Below are 24,494 nucleotides of genomic sequence, written 5' to 3' on the forward strand. Positions count from 1 at the left end.
GTAAGTTTTGGAGTCCAAGGAGATCTAGACCACCCAAAGTAAAATGTATTTTTTTATCCCAAAGATGCATGCATCTTATCACAAAGATATTATTCCATATGATAGAGGATGCAGCAGTGTGTTCTATAGCCCAGCTTAACTAATAATGGGAAATACCACCCCCAAATCATTCAGAGACTAAGTTCTCTGTTTAATGTATTTTACTTGCAAGTAGGAGCTAGTTGAAAGAAGGGCAAATCAGTTTGATTTTGTAGTCTTGACTAAGACATACAAATTCAACTGAAATATCAGGAACCATGTGGTAATGAACACATCTGCCAAATTATATTTACTTGTTATTATTTAGTAAAAGGGAGATATTTTCACTGTATACTTTTAGAAATACTTGCCCTCAAAAGAAATGGTAAATTTTATACCATTTTTGTTAATACTCATCAAGTTATAAGTGATCTAAATGACCATCTTTAGAACATTCTTCCTCCTCTAGCTTAGATTTCTTTGAGGCATACTCATCATTTCCATGACCTTTCATCTTCACATTTATATTGAATACAAGTTCAGTGCTGTGATATAGCTCTAGTTTCTGTTTTAGAGCAGCGAATTCCTTGGGCCTTAGCAGTTCTTCTTCACTAAGATTTTCAGGCACTTCATTGTATCTACTCACTGTGACAAACATGTTCACTTTCAGCAAAAGACTCTATGATAAATAACTTTATATATTGACTCCAGCCTTCAAAACACTAGACAAAATGGTAATCAGAGCAATCCCTAAAGGTGCATATAAAAAGTAATCATCTGACAATATAATTCTATTAAGAACATCATCCCTGGGGAGCCAAGATGACAAGAGTACAGTCTGGGACTCAACTGGACTTTCCTAACATTCCCCTCCAAAGAATGATAGAATAATGCCTCAAATCAAATTTTGGAGCATTTGAGCCAACAAAAAAGATTGAAGGGAAACATTTTTTCCAGCCAAAGTCAGGTCAGCAGGAAAGATGACACTGGGGTAGAGGCCTAGCATAAGCAGTAGACAGTAGAGGCAGTCACAACAGCAGCAGCAAACTTTGGGAGCTCTCAGCCCAGAAATGTTAAGCAGGTCAAACAATTAGTCTGAAAGAAATTATGGAAGACCCTTCCTGTCACTGGGTGCAACTGGAGCCAAATGGCAAATTTAATGCCCATAAACAGTCTTGTGTTACAGTTCCTGGGCAGAAAGGAACACATGTGATCAGTCCCAAGGGGGCAGAGACTATAGTCACAGTTAAAAGGCCTAAAGGAAAGCTAGAACCCGAGGTTACATGAGAACAAGAGACCTGGTCACAATTCCAGGGAAAAAGGAGAATTAGTACCTATGACTACAGGGGAGCAGGGATCTTCCTAGATATAAACCAGAACTTGGACCTAGAGAGTACCTCTGAAGTTAACACTACCTCAGAAGCACTTCTCAGACCTCCAGAAAACAGCTTTGAAAACAGCAGCATGAAAAAACCTGAAGCTTGGCACAGTGCCTTCCCAGGTGAGCAGAGTCTAATTTTAACATAAAGTTCAAAATGAAGAAGTAGGCGGGAAATTGAGCAAATTACCAAAAACATTGACTATAAAAAGTTAATACAGTAACAAGAAAAAGACAATAATATGAAAAAAGCTACATGCAAAGTCTCAAAGAAAAATGCTAATTGGATTCTGGTCAAGCAAAAATTTCTAGAAGAGTTTAAGAAAGAGCTAAGAATGGAAAAGGAAAACTTGAAAAAGAATGAGAGTGATACAAGAAAATTATGAAAAAACTGAGAACTTCATTTAAAAAACAGAAGAAAATAACACCTTAAAAACAATATTGACCTGAGTAAAAATTCATTGAAGAAAAGATTCCTTAAAAAGCAAAATTAGCCAAATGTAGATTTAAGGACAAAAACTCACTGAAGTAAATAATATCTGAAAAATTCAAATTAAGGGGGCAGCTAGGTGGTGCAATAGATAGAGCACCAACCCTGGAGTCAGGAGGACCTGAGTTCAAATCCAGCCTCACTTAATAATTACCTAGCTATATGTTCTTGGGCAAGTCACTTAACCCCCTTGCCTTGCCAAAAAAAATTTTTTTTGAATTAAGTAAGTGGAAGTTAATTACTCCATGAGACTTCAAAGAACACTAAAATAAAACTAAAAGAATAAAAAAAAAGAAGAAAATGTGAAATATTTGATTAGAAAAACAGCTGACCTGAAAAACAGGTAAAAAAGAGAATTTTAAAATTATTAGACTAACTGAAAGCCATGATCAAAAAAAAGAGCTGAGTTGTCATATTTCAAGAAATTCTCAGGAATACTTGCCTCCATATCTTAGATACAGAGGATAAAACAGAAATTGAACAAATCCACTGATCATATATTAAAAGATGGAAACTGCCAGAAATATTATTGTCAAATTCCAGAGCTCCTAGGTCAAGGAGCCAAAATGAAATCATTCAAATTTTATGGAGTCACAGTCAGGATCACATAAGATTTAATACCTTTCACATTAAAAAAAAAAACAGAGGGGGGCAGCTAGGTGGTTAGTGGATAAAGCACCAGCACTGAAGTAAGGAGTACCTGAGTTCAAATCCGGCCTCAGACACTTAATAATTACCTAGCTGTGTGGCCTTGGACAAGCCACTTAACCCAATTTGCCTTGCAAAAACCTAAAAAAAAAAAAAAACAGAGGGCTTAGAATATGATACTCTGGAAGTCAAAGAAGCGAAGATTAGAACCAAAAATAACTTACCCATCAAAATGATTTTAATTCTTTTTTTTTGGGGGGGGGGGTGGAATGGAAATTTAATTAAATAGATTTCCAAACATTCCTGATGAAAAGATCAGAGCTGAATAGAAAATTTAACATTCAAACAAAAGACTCAAGAGAAACATAAAAAGGTAAAGATGAATGATAACCATAAGGGACTTAATAAAGTTAAATTATCTATGTTCTTATATGGGGAAATGATTCATGTAATTCCTAAAAACTTTATCACTATTAGAGTAGTTAGTATGAGTCTATATCAGCAGAAAGCATGAGTGTGAGTTGATTATGCTAAGAAGATCTCCCAAAAAATGAATGGTGCACTGGAAACAAGGGAAAGGAGAGGTAGAATGGAGAAAGTTTTCTCACATAAAGATTAATGAAAGGAAGAGTTTTCATGCTGGAAAGAAAATGGGAGAAGAGTTGGGTACAGAAATGTTTCTAACCCAATAGAGAAATGGGAGAGGAAGGTGATAATTGATCTGAGAGCACAGAGTTGATAAAAGGGAGTGTGGATTTAGGGAGGCAGTGATCAGAAGAAAAACTTTTTTTTTTTTAGGTTTTTGTTTTTGTTTTTGTTTTGCAAGGCAATGGGGTTAAGTGGCTTGCCCAAGGCCACACAGCTAGGTCATTATTAAGTGTCTGAGGCTGGATCTGAACTCAGGTACTCCTGACTCCAGGGCCAGTACTCTATCCACTGTGCCATCTAGCCCCCAGAAGAAAAACTTCTGAGAAGGGATTGGGGGGGGGGGGGGAGAAAGAGAGAATGTGAGAGAGAGAATAAACAAAAGAAAATAGGATAGAGGAAAACACACAGAAAGTAACATAATAATGTATATGAATGCAATGAACTAACCTATAAAACAGAAGCAAATAGCAGAACGGATTAGAAACCAGAATCCAATAATAATGTTTGCACAAGAGACATATTTAACAAAGAAAGATACAGAGTTAAAATAAAGGGGAGAAAAATCTACTGTTTCAGCTGAAGTTTTTTTTTAAAAAAGGCATAGATAACAATTACAATCTCAGACAAAACAAAAGGAAAAATAGACCTAAGTAAAAGAGATAATCAGGGAAACTACATTTTCCTAAAAGGTACCTTAGACAATGAGGTAATATCAAAAAATTTTTTACAAGTTTCTCTGATAAAGGCCTCATTTCTCAAATATATAAGGATCTGAGTAAAACATAAAAACTAAGAACCATTCCCCAATTTATAAGGATAATTACAGGCAATTTTCAAAAGAAATCAAAGTATTTTATAGTCATATAAAAAATGCTCTAAGTCACTAGTGATTAGAGAAAGAGGGAATGAGAGAAAATAGGTGTAATAATGAACACTGCTGAAGAACAGCTTGAAATTAGGCCTAAAGAGCTATCTTGACCTAGTCAATACTCCAAAGAGCTCAAAGGAAAAGGGAAAGGATCTATCTGCACAAAAATTTTTGAGCAACTCTTTTTGTGATGGCAAAGAGCTGGAAATCAAAGGGATGCTCATCAACTGGGAAATGTCTGTACAAGTTGTGGCATATGACTGTGATGGATTACTATGGTGCTATAACAAATGATGAGAGGGCTGGTTTCAGAAAAACAAGATCTACATGAACTGATGCAAAGTGAATCAAGGACTAAGAAACCATTGTTCAAAGTAAGAGCAATTTTGTGATTGATCAACTGGGAAAGACTCAACAACTCTGTTCAATACAATGATCCAAGACAATTCCAAAGGACTCAAGGTGGACACTATCCACCTTCAGATTCACTGAGTGAAAATTGAAGTATAATTTTCTGACTTTAATTTTTTGTTATTTATTTTATGATATGACTACTATGGAAATGTTTTACATGATTTCACAGGTATAATTGATATATTCTTTACCTTCTCAGTGCATGGGAAACATTTGGAAAGGAAAGAAAGAATTTGAAACACAAAATTTTAAAAGAAGAGAATGTCATAAATGAATAAATAATAAATTTTTTTAAAAAAAAAAGTCATCAGTTGTTTTCCTTAAAACTTTTGAGTTTTCTTACAATGGATAATGTTTTCAATCAATTGGAAAACCCTCAGATGACCAATAAGAATTGTGGATTAGGTATTTAAGGATTAGATATTAAGCTTATAATTAAGTAAGAATTCATATTCCAAATTTGTACAAGTGACTTTTCTTGTCCAAGAGAACTATCTTGAACATTTCCAGAAAACTATGCACCAGGCACTTTAAATTTATATGGCCAAAATGCATAAAGTGAGCATTTTTATCTGAGGGTAATAGTGCATCATTGAGTTATTGAAGTATATTTTGAAATACATATATGCTCTACATACAATAGATCTTGGCATCATGGGTTTAAATATGAAAGAAATTTAATGTTCTTTTCTCATGATATTGTCAGATTATAAGTTCTTCATTAAGTTCAAGAAAGACTGGATGGGGTGGGGAGCCAAGATGGCAGCAGAAGAGGAGCCTCTCTTAGGTGCTCTCTCCAAAATATTTCAAAAACCTTAAAATTAAGACTCTAACTAAATTTTTGAGAGACAGAACCCACAGAAAGATCCAGTGAGGCAATTCTCCAGCCAGGTAACCTGGAAAATAGTGGGAAGCTCTGTACTATGGGGTTGGAGGAGTCATACGTGTTGGAGGGAAGGAACTTCAGCCTCCCAGGAACAGCCCCAGGGTGCCTGGAAGCAGTGGCTCCCAGTAGCAGAAGCAGTTTCCTGACCTGCACTACAGAGAGCACCAAACACAACTTGGAAGATCAGCAGGGAGAACTCTGTCACAGTGAGCATAAAGCCCAGGCCTTCAGTGTGGCTGTGGCACTCTGCACAACCCAGGCCCTCAGTGCAGCTGGCACTCAGCGTAGCCTAGATCCCAGGAAGCAGGCCTATGGAGCTGCCCAGCAAGAGCCAACAGGCAGCTGTGCTCTGAGTGCTCAGCCCCACCGAAAGTAAGTGAGTGGAGGGAGATTACCAAAGTCTGTCCTCTGTCCCTGAAACAAAACTCTGGGACTGTGACCACATTCAGACCCTGTTCACAGTCTAGGTTCCCCCATAGAACTGCCCCCCTCACAGCTTCTGGAGCAGAAGGGTGAACTTGTGGTCATTCACAAACCAGGAAAGTAGTCAGAGCCTTACACACTGAGTACCTTGTGAGGGAAGGGGTGTCCCAATAATATGCAAAAGCTCAAGAAGCACCACAAAACCAGGCATAGGCTGGGGAAATGAGTAAACAGGAAAAAAAAGGAACCTGACCATAGACAATTACTTTGATTCCATGGAAGACTAAACCACACAATCAGAAGATGAGAAAGTCCAAGCTTCTGACTCTAAAGACTCCAGGAAATATAGAAGTTGGGCTCAGGCTGTGGAAGAGCTCAAAAAAGATTGTGAAAATTAAGTAAGGGAGGGCAGCTAGGTGGTATAGTGGATAGAGCACTGGCTCTGGAGTCAGGAATACCTGAGTTCAAATCCGGCCTCAGACACTTAATAAATTACCTAGCTGTGTAGCCTTGGGCAATCCACTTAACCCCATTTGCCTTGCAAAAAAAGCTAAGAAAAAAAAGAAAAGAAAATTAAGTAAGGGAGATAGAAGAAAAATTGGGAAAAGAAATGAGAGAGATGCAGGGAAAAACATGAAAATGAAGTCAGCAGCTTAGTCAAGGAGATCCAAAAAGATGCTGAAGAAAATAACATATTAAAAACCAGCTTAGGTCAAATGGATAAAACAGTTCAAAAAAGTTATTGAGGAGAAAAATGCTTTAAAAAGCAGAATTGGCCAGATGGAAAAGGAGATAAGAAAGCTCTCTGAGGAAAGCAAATCCTTCAGATGTAGAATGGAGCTAAAGGAAGCTGATGACTTTGCGAGAAATCAAGACACAATACTTCAACACCAAAAGAATGAAAAATTGGAAGAAAACATGAAGTATCTCATTAAAAAAAACAACTGATCTAGAAAACAGATCCAGGAAAGACAATTTAAAAATTGTTGGGGTACCTTAAATTCATGATCAGGAAAAGAGCCTTGACCTCATTTTTAAAGAATTTTTACAGGAAAATTGCCCTGATATATACTAGAAGCAGAAAGCAAAATAGAAATGGAGAGAATCCACCAATTTCCCCCAGAAAGAGATAAAAAACCCAGTAATATTATAGCCAAGTTCCAGAATTCCAAGTCAAAGAGAAAATATTACAAGCAGCCAGAAGGATACAATTTAAATCTAGTGTAGCTGCAGTCAGGATTACATAGGACTCAGCAGCAACTACATTAAGGGCTAGTAGGGCTTGTAATATAATATTCCATAAGACAAAAGAGTTTGGAATGCAACCAAGAATCAACTACCCAGCAAAACTGAGCATCCTCTTCCAGGGGAAAAGATGGACTTTCAAAAGTTTCTGTTGAAATGACCAGAGCTAAACAGAAAGTTTGACCTTTCAAGTACAGGATTCAGGTGAAGTATAGAGAGTGGACAAGGAAGGTAAAGTATGAGGGATTTAATGATGATGAACTGCATGTATTCCTGCATGGAAAGATGATACTGATAATACTCATATGAACCTTCTCATTTAATAGAGTAGGTAGAAGGAGCTTTTATAGATGAAGCACAGGAGAGAGCTAAATTTGAAGATATATAATATATGTAAAAATGGAATCAATGGGTGAAAGGGAAATGTACTGGGAGAAAGAGAAAGGAGAGGTAGAATAGGCTAAGATATTTCATATAAAAGACATTTCATGGAGTTTTTGTGATGGTATGAAAGGAGGGAAGGTGAGGGGGAATAAGGGAGCCTTCATTCTCATCAGAGCCATCAGAAATGGCTCAGAGAGGAAACAGCATACACACTCAGTAGGGAATAGACATCTAGAGGGAAAAGGAGAAAAGAGGGATGGGGAGGGGAGAGGGGATGTGGTTGATAGAAGAGAAGGTAGATCATAGGAGAGGATAGTTAGATATAACACATTTTCTTGTTTTACTTTTTGCAAGGTGCTGGGATTGGATGATCTATCCAGGACCATGGGGCTGGGTGGTTGCTAGGTCTCTGGGGAAGGATGTGGGCTTAGGGCCTCTTGACCCCAGGGCTGGTCCGCTGTACCACCTGGCTGCCCCACAGCACATTTTTTGAAAAGGGACAGAGTGAAAGGAGAGAGAAAATATAATATATGGTAATTGGGAGGAATGGATGGAGGGAATCAGCAACAGCAACTGTGAAAAAATATGGAAGTAACTACTATGATGGACTTATGATAAAGAAAGTGATCCACCTGAGACAGAGCTGTTGGTATCAGAACACAGACTGAAACATATTTTTTTTCCACTTCTGGCCACTCTTGTAATAAATTCCAAGTAGTTACAAAGGGTGAGGGGGATGAGAGGGACAAGCAACTACCCAGACATCAGAGACAAGATAGAAGAAATGGGAAAACCAATGATGGGCACTACCATCTGTATTTGCTTATATAGTTGGTCAGTTAACAAGTATTCATTTATATGCCTACTATGTTACAAGCACTGTGTTAAGTGCTGAAGGTGCAAAAAAGGCAAAAAACAGTTCTGCTCTCAAGAATCTCATATGAACAACCATATACAAAAAATACATATATGTGAATATATTTAAACACAAGATAAATCATAGGTAACCAACAGAGGAAGGTATTAGCATTAAGAAAAAGTAGGAAAGACTTCTTACAGAAGTTGTAATTTTAATTAGTATTTGAAGAAAGCCAAGAAGAGGAAAGGAGTAGGGAGAACAGTCTAGGCATGAGGTATGGCCACTGAAAACACAAGAAATTTGGAGATGGAGTGTCTTATATAAGGAAGAGCAAGAAGATCAAGAGGGTTGCTGGGCAGCATAAAGGTTACAAAGCTCTGGACCTGGAATCAGGAAACTCAAGTTCATAACTGTCTTCAGATACTTACTGTGTGACCCATGACCCTGAGCAAGTCATTTGCCTTTGTATGTCTTGGTTTATTCATTGGTAAAATTGGTACTTATATTGAAGAGTTGTTAGGAGATAATTTTTGTAAAACATTCAGTACAGTGACTAGCACAGAGAAGGCACTATATAAATGTTTAGCTATTATTTATTGTTATCATTACTCAATACACTGAATCAAAGAGTATGTGGAAAGAATAAGATATACTCTTTGATTCAGTGTATTGAGTAATAATAACAATAAATAATAAAAGATTTGGAAAGGTAGAAAGGGGCCAAGATATAGACATATAAGATAGACTTTGAGTACTGAACAGTATCTTTTATTTGATCCTGAAGGAGATAGGGAGCCACTTAAATAAGGAAGTGACATTATCAGACTTCTTTATAAAGATCAATGACCCTGAATGGAGGATAAACTGGAGTGAGGTGGGATTTGAGACAAAGAGACTGAATGAACAGCAGTCTATGGCAATAGTCCAGAAGTGAAGTGATGAGACTGCTATTATCAGATGAGAAAAGGGGCCCTATATGAGAGATATTAGGAAGGTAGAAACTAAAGGATGAGGCAACTGATTAAATCTAGGGGTGAGAGTGAGAGAGGAGCTGAGGACAGCATCTGCCCAGTGATCGGGAAAATGATAACCTCAATGTAATAAATAGGAAAGTTAAAAAGAAGGTAAGGACTTGGTTTGGTAGGAGACATAAAAAAAATTGGAGGTCTGTGGGACATCCCCTTTAAGACATCTAATAGGCAGTTGGAGATGTGAGTCTAGTAGTTAGGAGAAAGATGGTTAAGTGATTTGAGAATCATTGGTATAAAGTTAATAATTGAATCTATGGTAGCCAATAAGTTCACAAAATAAAATAGTATAGAGGAAGAAGAGAAGATGGTCCAGCACCAAGCTACAGAGGACATTCACAATTAGTGGAAGTGACAGTTGAGGCACTGTACATCCAAATTGGGAGTGTGGGGTTGGGGGAGAGGGAGAGGGGAAGAGAGGAAGAGGGGAACAATAAGTAAATAAGTATACGCACAAAATGCAAAGAGAGCAGAAGAAAGGTACATTTGAAGAGCAAATTCATGATTTTTTTGTACATAGATATCGAACTAACCCAAGAAACTGTAATTAACAAATCTAGGTTCACATAGAAAGTCAACTAATGAATAAGACATTAGAACACCTCCATTATAAATTTCCTCTATTACCTTATTCGAGACACTCCTGTTGGGAAGATAATATGCAACATATTCATTCATTCATTCAAACTATTGTTCTGTGAATTAACTTTTCATATTGATGTTAAGTAATGAATTGCTTGCTTTGCTATGTTTTCTTATACCCAACAGCACTATACTAATATTGAAGAAAATGCTTTGTAAACCTTAAAGCCCTATATAGATGAGTCATTATTATGATTCCCTGTGTATCTTGTTTCCTATCATGTGTAATCATTACCATTGCTATCATTATCATTATTATTATGGTGTGCTTGATGTCTGAGAGGGTAGCTAAGTGGTTCAGTGGATAGAGCACCAACCCTAGAATTAGGAGGACCTAAGTTTAAAATCCTGCATCAAGCACTTACTGAGTGTGACCCTAGGCAGTTTACTTAACCCTATGAGTCTCAGTTTCTCATCTGTAAAATCAGCTGGAGAAGGAAATGAAAACCCACTCCAGGATCTTTACCAAGAAGACTTCAAATGGGATCATAGAGATACAACTGAAATGATTCAACAAGATTTCAAGGAACAATAATCTGAAAAAATGCAATCTAAAAGAGCTAAGGTCCAGTATTTACTTTTATGAAAAGTTGGTGTCTTATTATTTTCAGGTCAATAATTTCAAAGTAGGAGGGAAGGGAGAGCCTCTATCCATGACTCCTGTCAAATACTGACTTTAGTTTTGTTAAATGAGCTAAAAAATAGGTTTGTTTCATTTAATGCCAGATACACGTGAACAACTCCATGAGAGCACTCTGACTCCTATACGTGAGTTATGTGAGACAGTAGAAAAAGGCAATGGACCAGGAATCAGAAGACATGAGTATAAGTTCCAAATTTGTCAATAGTATGACTTTGCTGAAGTCACTTAAGATGATTTTACTTCTGCCATCTTGCCATTTTCATCTACTGCTACCATCTCCAACACTGTACTCCCCAAATTAGAGATCCAGAGACCATTCTCTAAAGAAGCTAAGACTTTCTGTTTTGAATCTCTTGTCCTAGAGTTACTCTGTCCTGATTGGCAAGAGTCTACTGTGTCTAGCCAGCCTCAGATCCAATCATGCTGCTCTTCAGATTTATTGCCTTTTGCCATGCCACTGTAGGATTCTCACATTTCCCCTTTCCTCAACCTGCCCTCCACCTCTGGCTCTGGGAACCAAAAACAAATCAGAACTACTATTATCTAGACAGGGCACATCAATAATGTCAGTCATCTGCCCTATTGCTCCTCTTACCATCTCTGTGACTTCACAAATCAAAGCACCTCTCCCAAGGCCATCATTCTTCCATATGTATTGTATCTATCCCCCCTACCAGTAATCTCTGTGAAAGGAGGACTTGCTTCACATTTGGATTTATACCCAAGGAGCATGATATAATGCCTAGTACATAAGAGTTTAAGAAAAATTATTCCCTTACTTATTAATATATTCAGTCATTCATTTCTAAACTTCAGCTTCCTTACCTGCAAAATAAGGGAATTGTATTAAATAACTTCTTTTTAAATTTTTAATTTTATTTCTTTTATTCTGAACTTTTTGTTTTTGGCAAGGCAAATAGGGTTAGTGGCTTGCCCAAGGCCACACAGCTAAGAAATTATTAAGTGTTTGAGGACAGATTTGAACTCAGGTACTCCTGACTCCAGGGCTGGTGCTCTATCCACTGAGCCACCTAGCTGCCCCATAACAAATACAAGAAAATTTATTAAATCACAAGATAAGTAAAGGGCAGTGAAGGGAGGGGAGATAAAATCCTTCCTTCTCTCCTCCCACCACCACCATCTCACAACTGACTTAAAAAATAATTTCTGAGGTCTCCTAAATCTATGATCATAAAAATAAGGAGTCTGAAGTAACAAGCACTTAATAAATGTTTGTTGAATGTATGAATAAATGAAAAATTCCATCTTTGTGAATTTTTTCAAGTTTTACTTTGCACATTATACCCTATAGGAATCCTTATTATAAGATATACAAGCCATGTAATCTATGCCATATATAGCCTATGCATGCTATTTTTTGTTGTTCAGTCATTTTTCAGTCATGTTCAAATCTTTGTGACCCCATTTGGTGTTTTCTTGGCAAAGATACTGGAGTGGTTTACCATTTCCTTCTCCAGCTCATGTTACAGATGAGGAAACTGAAGCAAATAGGGTGAAGTGACTTGTCCAATGTCACACAGCTAGGAAGTGTCTGAGATAAGATCTGAATTAAAGTCTTTCCGATTCTAGTCCTCATGCTCTATCTACTGCACCCTCATTGCCCACAAACCATATGTCCCACATATAGTAAATTGAATTGAATTGAGAAATAATGTCCAGACTTTTCTTCTAACTTTTCTTTCAACTCATAAAGTCAAGAAATTCCTATGTCTTGAGTATTTTGTCTATCTCTCATTGCTCATCTGTTTTTCTATCTCTTCATCAACTATCTCATGCACATTCATGTTTAACATAAATATCTAAGACTGCCATTTTGGAGCCCCATTGATTGATCTCTTTCCTTCATTCAAAATCCAATAATTACCTTAGAACTTTCATGACATAAGAATTATATCTTCAAGAGAAGCAAAAAGAATATTAGAAGATTAGTACTTAGGAGCATGCTAATGAAAACTCAAACCAATTCCAGGAGATCTAATTGTTAAATTTTTGGTGTGTGCACTGGGAACACCTTAGAAATTGGCAAAGGCTACAAATCAAAGTTAGATATATGGTTTGATTGTCTAGGCTTAAGAAAGTGATGGAGAAAATGTTCATTAAACTTAAAGTGATAAAATTAAATACATTATTTCTTTCAGAACTGGTTTTTAAGTTTTTATCAACATACTTCTCTCCTCAGACATACCATTTCATTGCCGTTTCCTATTACCAGTGCCAAGCACACTGCCTGGCACATAAAACAAGAGGCACTTAATTTTTAATAAATTAATATTTAGTGTTTGTTTGTCAATTGATTAAGAGCAAAAGTTAGTATTTCAGAACCAAATGAAGAGAACAATAGAGTATAAGAAAATTTATCAAATCACAAGATATGTAAAGGGCAAGGAAGGGAGAGAAGATAAAATCCTTCCTTCTCTCCTCCCACCACCATCTCACAAGCTAGAGTCACAAAATACAGGCACATATTATAAGTTTTTTGCATTATTTTGCTGTTAGGTGCACTTGCCTCAAGTCTTCCTCCCCCCCTGCCCATCCATTCTTCATTCAACCACTAAGGTGGCTGCCCTCAGACTCAATAAACTTCAGTGGCTCTTTCCCCCTCCAGGATCAAATGCAAAATGTTCTGGTTGGCATTCAAAGCCCTTTATAGTCTAGTCCCCTTCTACTTTTCCATCTTCTTATACCTTACTTCCCAACATGTATTCTTTGATCTACTTGGTCTCCTCCAGTGCCTCACCTAAGACATTGCATTTCTCAGCTCCAGATACTTACTTCCTTTTAAGTCCCAACTAAAATCCCATTCCTAACCTCTCCATTCAAGCACCTCTCCTCTGTAAATTATTTTCTATTTATCTTTTATATAGTTTGTACATATTTGTTTATATGTTGTCTCTCCATTAGATTTTGGGTTCCTTGAAAGCTGGGATGGTCTTTTGTCCTTGTTTGTATCCCCCCCCCACCAGCTTTTAGTAGAGTGCCTAGACATATATGTTTATTGCTTAATTGATTGTATCCAAGATGAACTATGCCCCTTTCCCTTTATTGGATTTGGAACAAAACTTCTTATGCTGTAAATAATTCCAAAAAATCTACAATCATAATTTCAAATAGGATACAAAAACCAGATAATGTCAAGTAGAAAAAGAGAAACTATGTTATAACTAAAGGTACTATTAAATAGATGTGAACCAAATGGCAAAGTATATAACTTCTTAAAGGAAAAATTAATTGAAATATAAAAAAAGAAAGTAAAATAAAAAAAGATTTCAATATGCCTCTTTCTGACCTGAATAAATCTAACAGCAAGATCAACAGAAACTGGAAAGCCAAACAAATTATTGTTTAAAAAATAGATTCAAGAAACCATAAATAGAGGGGCGGCTAGGTGGAGCAGTAGATAAAGCACCGGCCCTGGAGTCAGGAGTACCTGGGTTCGAATCCGGTCTCAGACAATAATTACCTAGTTGTGTGGCCTTGGGCAAGCCACTTAACCCCATTTGCCATGCCAAAAAAAACCTAAAAAAAAAAAGGGGGCGGCTAAGTGGCGTAGTGGATGAAGCACCAGCCTTGGAGTCAGGAGTACCTGGGTTCAAATCCGATCTCAGACACTTAATAATTACCTAGCTGTGTGGCCTTGGGCAAGCCACTTAACCCCATTTGCCTTGCAAAAACCTAAAAAAAAAAGAAAAAAGAAACCATAAATATTTCTAAACACAAAATTAGACAATATAAATATATCTCAGCAACATATGATACACTTATAAAAATAATAAATAATTCAAAAACATAAAAAATCATAAATGAACTGTAAAATAGAAAAAATATTTTTGTTTAACAAAGGTTAAAATATCAAAGGAAAAAAGTGTTTAAAATAAGCATAAAAGCAGCCAAACATTATAAGATCCTGAACTATATTATGAATCAGAAATCATCAAAATTATTTGCTCCTCATGGATTTGCTACTCATTAGAGCCTATATTCGATTGCTTTCTGTTGGGGAGGGGAGTGGGGAGGGAGAGAGAAAAATGTAAAATTCAAAACCTTGCAAAAGGTGGTTGTTGAAAACTATTGTTGCATGTAGTTGGAAAAATAAATAAAACATTTTTTAATTAAAAATTAGAAATGTAGAGCAGATAAAATAAGCCAGTGTTCAATAAATCCAAGAACACTAACTACTGCTTGTGGGTGTAAGTAACTCACATGTAGGGAGGGATCAGAGAAATAGATTAATGGGAAATAAATTTAGACTTGCATCTTACACCATACATCACAACAAACTCCAAGTAAATAAGTGGTTTAAATATAAAAGAACACATTATTTAAAAGTTTGGAAGAAAACAGAAACCATTTATAGTTATGATTAGGAAAGAATTCAAAACAAAACAAAGAATAGAAGTGATTGCAAAAGACAAAATTGATCATTTTAATTACATTTTTAAAAATTTTAAACTGTTGCCCAAATAAAATCAATGCAAAAAGAAAAAATGGATAAACCGGTAAATGGGGGGAAAAAACTTTCCATCAAATGTCTCTGATTAAAAAAAGAACTAACATACAAGATATATACAAAGATATATTTAAAAGATAGAGATGTAAGATATATATGTAATATATATAAACACATGGAGAAATAGAGACAAAAAGGGCAGGGGGAGGAACAGTTGCAATCCAGTGACACTGTTCTCCTTGCTATTCCCACAAAAGCCTCCATCTTCAGACTTCTGGCATTTTCTCTGACTGTCCTTAAAGCCTAGAATACTTTCCCTTCTCTCTTCCCTTTCTTCTGCCTCCTCACTTCCCTTACTTCTTCACATCCCAAATAAAATTCTTTCTTCTCTAAGATACATTTCCTGATGTCACTTAATGCTAATACCTTTCCTTCTTCAATTATTTCCTACTTATCCCATATAACTTTTTTTAAAATATAGCTCTTTGGATGTTGTCTTCCCTATCAGACTGTGGGTTCTCTTGAAGGATTTGCTTTTCTTTATATTCTATTGCATTTAGCAATTTTTGAAATATTGTAGGTACTGATAAATTGACTGACATGGTGGATAGAGTTCTGGATCTGAAATCAGAAAGGCATGCATTTGAATTTTACCTTAGACTCTTTAATAGCTATATGACCCCAAACAAGTCACTTAATTTTCCATCTTCCTCACTTTCCTCATCTGCAAAATGAGGATAATAATAGCACCTACTTTTCAGGATTAGTGCAAGGATCAACTGAAATAATATGCTTGAAGTACTTTGTAAATCTTAAAGTACTATATAAATCTTAGTTATTATCATTATTATAAGAAATTGGCATAAATGTTCAGTCTAATTAATACTTTCGCCCAATAAATAAGTAGCCAAAGAATATGAACAAATAATTTCTCCCAAAAATGTAAATTTATCAGCAACTACTGGGAAAAAATGCAAATAAACTGTGAAGAACTACTTTGCACCCATAAAATTGTCAAATACGAGAAAATATTATACTGAAATATAATTACTGTGGAAAACAGGCAGATTTATACATTACTGACAAAGCAGTGAATTTTTCCAATTCTTCTGGAAATCAATCTGAAATTATGTCAAAAAAAAAATTCCAAAACGCTTTAAAACCTTTGTCCCAGGTGACCACACCATAGCACACAAGCAAGGAAGACAAAGGCAGGAAGTTCCATAAATACAAAAAAATATTCATAGCAACACTTCTTGTAGCAAAATAATGGTGGGGAAATTGTCTATCAATTATGGAAGAGTTGAAAAATTATGGTATATAAAAGTAATATTGTGTCATAAGGAATAATGAAGGTATAAATTTCAGAAAAATCCAGGAAGATATATATCAACTGATATAGAACAAAGACAGAGGAGAATAACATAGACAAAGTCTAAAATATTGCAACTAAAAACACTAAAAACAGCAGACAGTTAGCTGGGTAGTACAGTGTTTAGAGACTGGTCCTAAAGTCAGGAGGACCTAAGTACAAATTCTACCTCAGACACTTAATAATTGCCTAGCTGTGTGACCTTGGGCAAGTCACTTAACCCCATTGCCCTAAATAAAAAAATTAAAAAATTTCAAAAAACAAAAGACAACAGAACTATTTACACTCTCTATATTGTGTCTATGCAAGGTTATTTGTGTGCTATCTTCTTTGTATCTAAAGTGCTTAGAAGACTATTTGGCACATACTAAGTGTCTAATAAGGGCTTGCTGTCTAATCAATGAATGTAACAATCAATTTTTTGGGAGAGGGTATTTTGTTTACTCTTAAACAAGAATATTTTAGTAATGTATAAAAAAATTATCTGTACAAAATGAGAATAAATAAATATAAAAAAGAAAACAGGCTTAAAAAAATATTGTTTGCTAGTGACTGACTTAGGAATATATTTTCTTCCTAAAGGAAAGGTGATAAGGTGATAAATTACTGCTACAAAACAGTGCAAACTCTGTCCAGTGCTATCCTTAGATTAAGATTTTGTATAACTACTACTGTTGTCATTATAAGAAAATTATTAAGATAGGGGATGTGGAAAAAATGATTGTGACATGAAAAATGAAATGTATGAATAAATAAATAAAATTATAAAAAGTTACATAAGCCTATATATCTAAGCACAATTCAGTTTTCACCTGATTTTGAAGCTTAATGAGTAAGGGAAGTGACAGAAGCAGAAATATTCATTCTTATCCAACTCATAGTTCACTGATTCCTAATTAACACAAATTCACACTATGCAAAATTGTTATTATGCATTATTCAGATTCACATTATTTCCAATGGAATAGAACTAATAACCATGCTTTATTTCAGACCCTCAGTGTGAATCCAAATATTACTTAATGGGATTCATTATTCTCACTAGTTAAAACCCTTTATTAAAAAATTGCATTTCCCCCCAATTATATGTCAAGACAATTTTTAGCATTCATTTTTGCAAATTTTGGGTTCCAAATTTTTCTCCCTCCCTCCCCTCCCCTGTTCCTAAAGTGGCAGGCAATTTGATGTGGGTTATATTTGTGCAATTATGTAAAATAGTTCCATATAAGTCACAATTAAAAAAAGAAGAAACAGACTAAAAGAAAAAACACAAAAAAGAATACAATAAAAAAATATGCTTCAATCTATATTCAATCCATCAGTTCTTTATCTAGATGTGAATAGCATTTTCCAACAAGTATGTTTAATATTTGTCTTGTATCATTGGATTGCTGAGAAAATCTGAGTCATTCATAGTGGATCATCATACAATGTTGCTGATTCTATGAACAAGGTTTTCCTGATTCTGCTCATTTAGCTTTGCATCAGTTCTTACAAGTTTCCTAGGATTTTCTGAAATCCACCTGTTCATCATATCTTATTGCATTTGTTCTGCCATTCCCCAATTGACAGGCATACCCTTTATTTCCAATATTTTGCCACCACTAAAAAGAGGCTTCTACAAATATTTTTGCACATGTAGACCCCTTTCTCATTTTTATGATCTCTTCAGGATACAGATCTAATACTATTGTTGTACTATTGTTGATTCAAAGTTTGGTTGTTCTTAGGGCATAATTCTTAGGGCATTGTTCTCCAAAATAACTGGATTAGTCACAACTCTATCAACAATGTGTTGGTATTCCAATTTTCCCATATCTTCTCCAATATTTATAACTTTCCTCTTTTTTTGTCATATTAGCCAATCTGCTGGTGTGAGGTGGTAGCTCAGAGTTGTTTTAATTTGCATTTCTCTAATCAAAAGTGATTTAGAGGCTAAGAAATAGAGTGGTGGACCAGTGGAATAGACTAGGTGTAAAAGCATGAGAGGATTATAGTAATCTGCTGTTTGATAAACCCAAAGAGTCCGGCCACTGGGATAAAAACTCCCTCTTTGATAAAAACTGCTGGGATAATTGTAAGTTAGTATGGAAGAAACTTAGATTAGACCAACACCTCACACCCTTTACCAAGATAAGATCTAAATGGTTACAGGACATAGACATAAAAAACAATACTATAAGCAAATTAGAAGATCAAGGACTAGTCTACTTGTCAGATCTATGGAAAGGGGAACAGTTTATGACTAAGGAAGAGCTGGAGAACATCACTACAAACCAATTAGATGATTTCGATTACATTAAATTAAAAAGCTTTTGCACAGATAAAACCAATGTAATCAAGATCAAAAGAAAAGTAGTAAATTTGGAAACAATCTTTACAATTAATGATTCTGACAAAGGACTCATTTCTAAAATATACAGAGAACTGAGTCATATTTTTAAAACAAAAAGCCATTCCCCAATTGACAAATGGTCAAAGGATATGCAAAGGCAATTTACAGATGAGGAGATCAAAGCAATCCATAGCCATATGAAAAAATGCTCTAAATCATTAATTATTAGAGAAATGCAAATTAAAGCTTCTCTGAGGTACCACCTCACACCTCTCAGATTGGCCAGTATGACCAGGAAGGATAATGATCATTGTTGGAAGGGATGTGGGAAATCTGGGACACTATTACACTGTTGGTGGAGCTGTGAACTCATCCAACCCTTCTGGAGAGCTATTTGGAACTATGCCCAAAGGGCAACAGGAATGTGCATACCCTTTGACTCAGCAATACCACTACTGGGTCTATACCCTGAAGAGATGAGGAAAAAGGGTAAAAACATTACTTGTACAAAAATATTCATAGCAGCCCTGTTTGTGGTGGCAAAGAATTGGAAATCCAGTAAATGTCCTTCAATTGGGGAATGGTTTAGCAAACTGGTATATGTATGTCATGGAACACTATTGTTCTATTAGAAACCAGGAGGGATGGGATTTCAGGGAAACCTGGAGGGATTTGCATGAACTGATGCTGAGTGAGATGAGCAGAACCAGAAAAACACTGTACACCCTAACAGCAACATGGGAGTGATGTTCAACCTTGAGGGACTTGCTCATTCCATCTGTGCAACAATTGGGAACAATTTTGGGCTGTCTGCAAAGGAGAGTACCATCTGTATCCAGATAAGGAGCTGTGGAGTTTGAACAAAGTACAAGGACTATTCCCTTTAATTTGGAAAAAAAAAACAGATATCTTATTGTCTGATCTGGTTACCTCTGAGAATTCTGTTCTCTTTAAGGTTATGATTTCTGTCTCATCACACCCAATTTGGATCAAGGTACAACATGGAAACAAAGCAAAGACCGAGGGAGTGCTATCTGTGGGGTGGGGGTGGGGGGAGAAAGCAAGATTGAGGGAAAATTGTAAAACTCAAATAATATCTTTAATAAAAAAAATTTTTTTAAATGATTTAGAGTACTTCTTTATATGCCTATGGATAGCTTTGATTTCTTCATCTAAAAACTTCCTGTTCATATACTTTGAGCAGTTATCACTGGGAATGGCTTATATTTTTAAGAATTTGGAACTTTCTTCATTTGGTTCTGACTAACTATCTGTGCAACAATGAATAAGTTATTTCTCTAAGCCTCAGTTTCCTCAGCTATTAAATTAAGGTTTGGAACTAGAGAATGTCAAAGTTCTCTTTCTATCTCTAAATCTCTGGCCTACATATAATTTCTAGGGTTATTTCTACAACATTCTACAGCTCCATTTCAATTATTAAGGGGAATTTTGAATGTTTGTTGTGTATCTCTAAGCTCTGAGAATGGTAGCCAAATAGTTGATTTTTTCACAGTCTCTCAATATCACGGAGAATGCTGGACCAGCAGATATTTCACCACTCTGATCTAGTATATACTTAGGCAAAAATTCTCTTGAAAGGACACACTGGGTCCCCTGCTTGCAAATGCTAATGATCATAATAATGGTGATTTTTTTTTTCAAGGAGTTCCATTTATCAGTTTCTTTGTCTTTATGTCACTACAGGATTGTCCCCGAGTGTTTATTTGTTATTGCCGTCTATGTGGCCCCAGATTTCACTTGGCAGGACTCAAAGTTCTCAAAGAGGTTTTGTTTAACTGTTTATCATAGTATCCATTCACCCACTCATGTATAAACATCCCCTAGTGTCAAAAGTCATGGATATTTTACTGAAAGCAGGAATGTAAATCTTAGGACTCATGATTCTCTTGTCAAGACTCCTACTGTTGCTCCTGGGAAATGCATTTTTAACTAAAGTTTCCTGCCCCTTAAAAAAAATGTGTACTATATCCTCTGATTATTAATATTTTGAAACTACTTTATTACTAATTTGTCAAGCACCAATAGTGTTCTCTGTTCTATGCTGTACATGTAGAGACATGGTCCGTGCCTAAAGGGTTTACTATCTAAGTAGGACAAGAAATAATATTTAAACAGTATACTAGATGAAGCAACTGATAAGATTTTAAATGTGTGTATTTCCCTTCCCCAACTCCACCCTTTAGAGGCAGGAACTCTTTACAACTCACAGCTTTGAGTGGGGCTCATCCCTTCAGTCAGAGAGCAGCTTCTAGGAGAGATTTTTAGGGAAATGTGGAAAAGCTGCAATTTAATGTGTGGCAATTTGCATTTGGGGGAGACAATGGGAAGACAAGTAGAAGGAAGTCAGGGAAAAGGGTTAAATAGAAGCCAAGGAAGAGGAAGTCTTAAATAAGACAAGGAAGAGGTTGATCATGGCACCAAGATGATGTAGCCTGAATATCAATAAAGGATATCTGCCCTCCACTTAAGTTATCTCAGAGACACATTGGATAGAGCATTGAGCCTGGAGTTAGGAATTTAGCCTACCATACCTCCTAGTTTAGGACCTCAAGCAAGTCACTTAATATCTATTTACCTCAGTTTACTCAACTGAAAAATGAGAATAATAACAATACCTACCTTGAAACATTGTTGTAAAGATAAAATAATATTTGTAAAGTGCTTAGCATAGTACCTACAGCATAGTAAGTAGCATGTAAATGCTTATTCTCTTCTCCCTTCTTTCCCCTCTCTCCAGCACCAAAAAGCAATAGAACTCTGGTTTGTTTTTTTTATTTTGTTTTGTTTTAGCAATCTTCCCTTAGTTCTATTGAGGAGGCAGCGAGTATTTGGAAAAGTGGAAGAGGCAGGGATATGCTCCTCATGGAGTCAATTGTTAAATTTTTAGTGTGAGCATTTGCAACTTAGAAATTGATTTATCATTCAGTCGATTATCAAAACTGAAGAAAGTGATGGAGAAAATGGTAATAATTCAGATTAAATTTAAAAATATATCTTGGGAATTTTTTCTTTTTTGGAGAGTCAGTTGTTGTTAAATATTTACCAGTACACCTCTGTGCCTTTCGTGGAAAAATAATAATGATAATAATAATAATAATAAGGATAGTTAACATTTATAAGGATATTATAACATTTATAGAATATTAAAGTGTCAGGCACTTTACATATTTCATTCAAACCTCACAACAACCCTGCAAAGTAAGTGTTATTATTATCCCCATTTCTTAAAAGATGAGGAAACTAAGGTAAACAGGTCAAATGACTTACCCAAGGTCACAAAACTAGTAAGTATCTGAGGCTGAATTTGGACCTAGGTCTTCCTGTCTCCAATGCCAATATTGGATATATCCACTGTACAACTTTGTTGTTGATATTCAATCATTTCAGTCATTTGACTGAATGGTCATTTGATCAAATGACTCCATTTGGGGGTTTTCTTAGCAAAGATACTGAGAGGTTTGCCATTTCCTTCTTCAGCTCATTTTACAAATGAGAAACAAAAGGAAATAGGGTTAAGTGATTTGCCAGAGATGATATAGCTGGTAAATGTCTGAGGTCAGAGTTGAACCAGGAGGATGAGTATTCCTGACTCTAAGCTTGGCACTCTATCCATTATGCCACCTAGCTTCCCTCAGAGCTGCCCATATTAGCTAGTATTTATATAGTTTCTTAAAGTTTGCAAAGTGCTAACTTATATGAACTCATTTTATTCTCACAACAATCCTGGGAGGTATCACCATCACATTCTGGACTGGGAAATTGAGGCAAGCTGATTTATTGAAGGAAATGAGTCATTTTCCTCCAAAAGTAGCAAAGGGATTATTTCATTTTTTAAACAACTACCAGGATATCTTAAACACACTATAAGTATGCCAATTGGTTATTTTTCACATCTGTTAATGACTTTAAATTTGACTGAAATAGCAAAGATGAACCAAGATCCAAAATTTGACTTCAATGATCTTCATTTTCCCTCTATCCCTAAAACTCTAATTAGGTAGCCCCCAAGGGAGCCATTACTACTAATATTGATCTGCAACAAAGACCAAAGTCAAAGTATGCAGAGGCTCTTTGAGTTTTTAGGAGAAAGCATAGCAGGGAGTGGTCCACGATGGATCCTTTAGGGCTCAAGCTACTTAATTTGCAACAATCCACTCAGGAAATCATGTGAAAGTCAGGAATCTTTTAGTGAAGTCTTTCTTAACCTTTGGTACTTGTTAGTCCAATGAAGCACACAGACCCCATCTCAGAATGCATAAAAGAAGGTACATCCAATTACAAAGGAATTATATTAAAATAGAAGTTGTCAAAATATACATATTTTTAAACAAGTTCGCAGACCCCAAGTAAGGACCCGAGAAACAATGGAATTTGTTGGACAAAATACTAAGACTTCTGTAGGTTTTCCCAGGATTGTTCAACATTTTCTGTCACCAAAACTTTTATCTCATTAATAGTGTATTTAGAAATATCATCATTATTTTTAAAAATTGTCTGAGAGCCTGGCAACAATGGTACAATGCCAAATGATGAGTTGTCCGCTAAAAGTTATTTTTTCCACATTGTTTTGCATCTTGGCACTCCATTTCCTGTCCTGTGGCACTAATGACTTTGGAAAAATGCCACAAACAGAAAACTTACCCAACATGAATTTCCTTCAATGTCTGACAAATAGATTTCCACCTTACTTACCTGGAACGACTATAGGTAACAACAGGTAAACAAAAGGACTTGTTTGGTAAGTTTACTCTTTGGGATATATGGAGGTAACAAGAGTATCTGGGGGTGAATAATCCCAGATTTCTAGTTATCATAAAACTATAATATCTTGACTGATATAACCTGGCACAGTGGAAAGGCCACTGAGAATGGAGTCAAAAGAACTGGTTCAAAACTCATCTCTGTGTAACACTGGGCAGGAGACAACTTTTCTGAGTCTCAGTTTCTTTTTCTGTAAAATGAGAAGATTATACTAAATGACTTCCAAGATCTGTCCTAATAACTTTCCATCAACAGTTCCAAAATGACACACTTATATTTGCTTCTTTAGGACTAAATACTCTTCTCTATCAAATGGAGATTCTAACAACTATCCTCCCTACTTTACAGGGTATTGTGAAAAAAAGATGAGTTGATCAATATAACAAAGCAGTCTAAAATCTAAAACATTGTTATTATTTATATCATTATTACTAAAGAAGACAGAAATAGGCTTATATTTATTAAAGAAGTTAAAAACATGCAGCTGTCATTAGAAGGGAGCAGGATTTTAGAGAGTAGAAGCCCCTAATGAGGAGAGGTTGAAGGAGAATCCCATATTTGTAATGCTATCCAAAGCTAAGAAATAATAAATGTCCTGGTCTTGAGTAACCATTTTCACACTAAGGGTCAGGATTTCTGGATATTAATGGAATTTTAGCTACAAGTACTCTAAGGAAGCCACAGTAAATTCTGATAAGAGTTTATGGGCTGAGCTGGAAAGATGCAGGGATGGGATGACTAGGAGGGCAGTTCACAAGAATCAGCAAAAACCAAGCCAGGGAAGACTGTGATCGGTAGTAAGGCTAACATGAAAAGAGTTCTATTAAATTACCTGGAGAAGGGAGGAGTAATATTCACTTATAAAATCTGAGATTTATAATTGGAAGACACCTTCGAGATTTTATAGTCCTACTCTTTCATTTCACAAATAAGGAAATTTGAGGTTCAAACAGGGAAAGTGAT

At 35.8% G+C, this 24,494-nt stretch overlaps 1 pseudogene; it reads right to left on the minus strand.

Annotated features, from left to right (window-relative positions):
- Positions 1-439: 439 nt before the first annotated feature.
- LOC141499249 (cyclin-H-like) overlaps positions 440-24,494 on the minus strand; it is a 61,398-nt pseudogene continuing 37,343 nt past the window's right edge.

The sequence above is a fragment of the Macrotis lagotis genome, chromosome X (genome assembly GCF_037893015.1).
Source record: "Macrotis lagotis isolate mMagLag1 chromosome X, bilby.v1.9.chrom.fasta, whole genome shotgun sequence".
In the NCBI taxonomy this organism is placed as follows: Eukaryota; Metazoa; Chordata; class Mammalia; order Peramelemorphia; family Peramelidae; genus Macrotis; species Macrotis lagotis.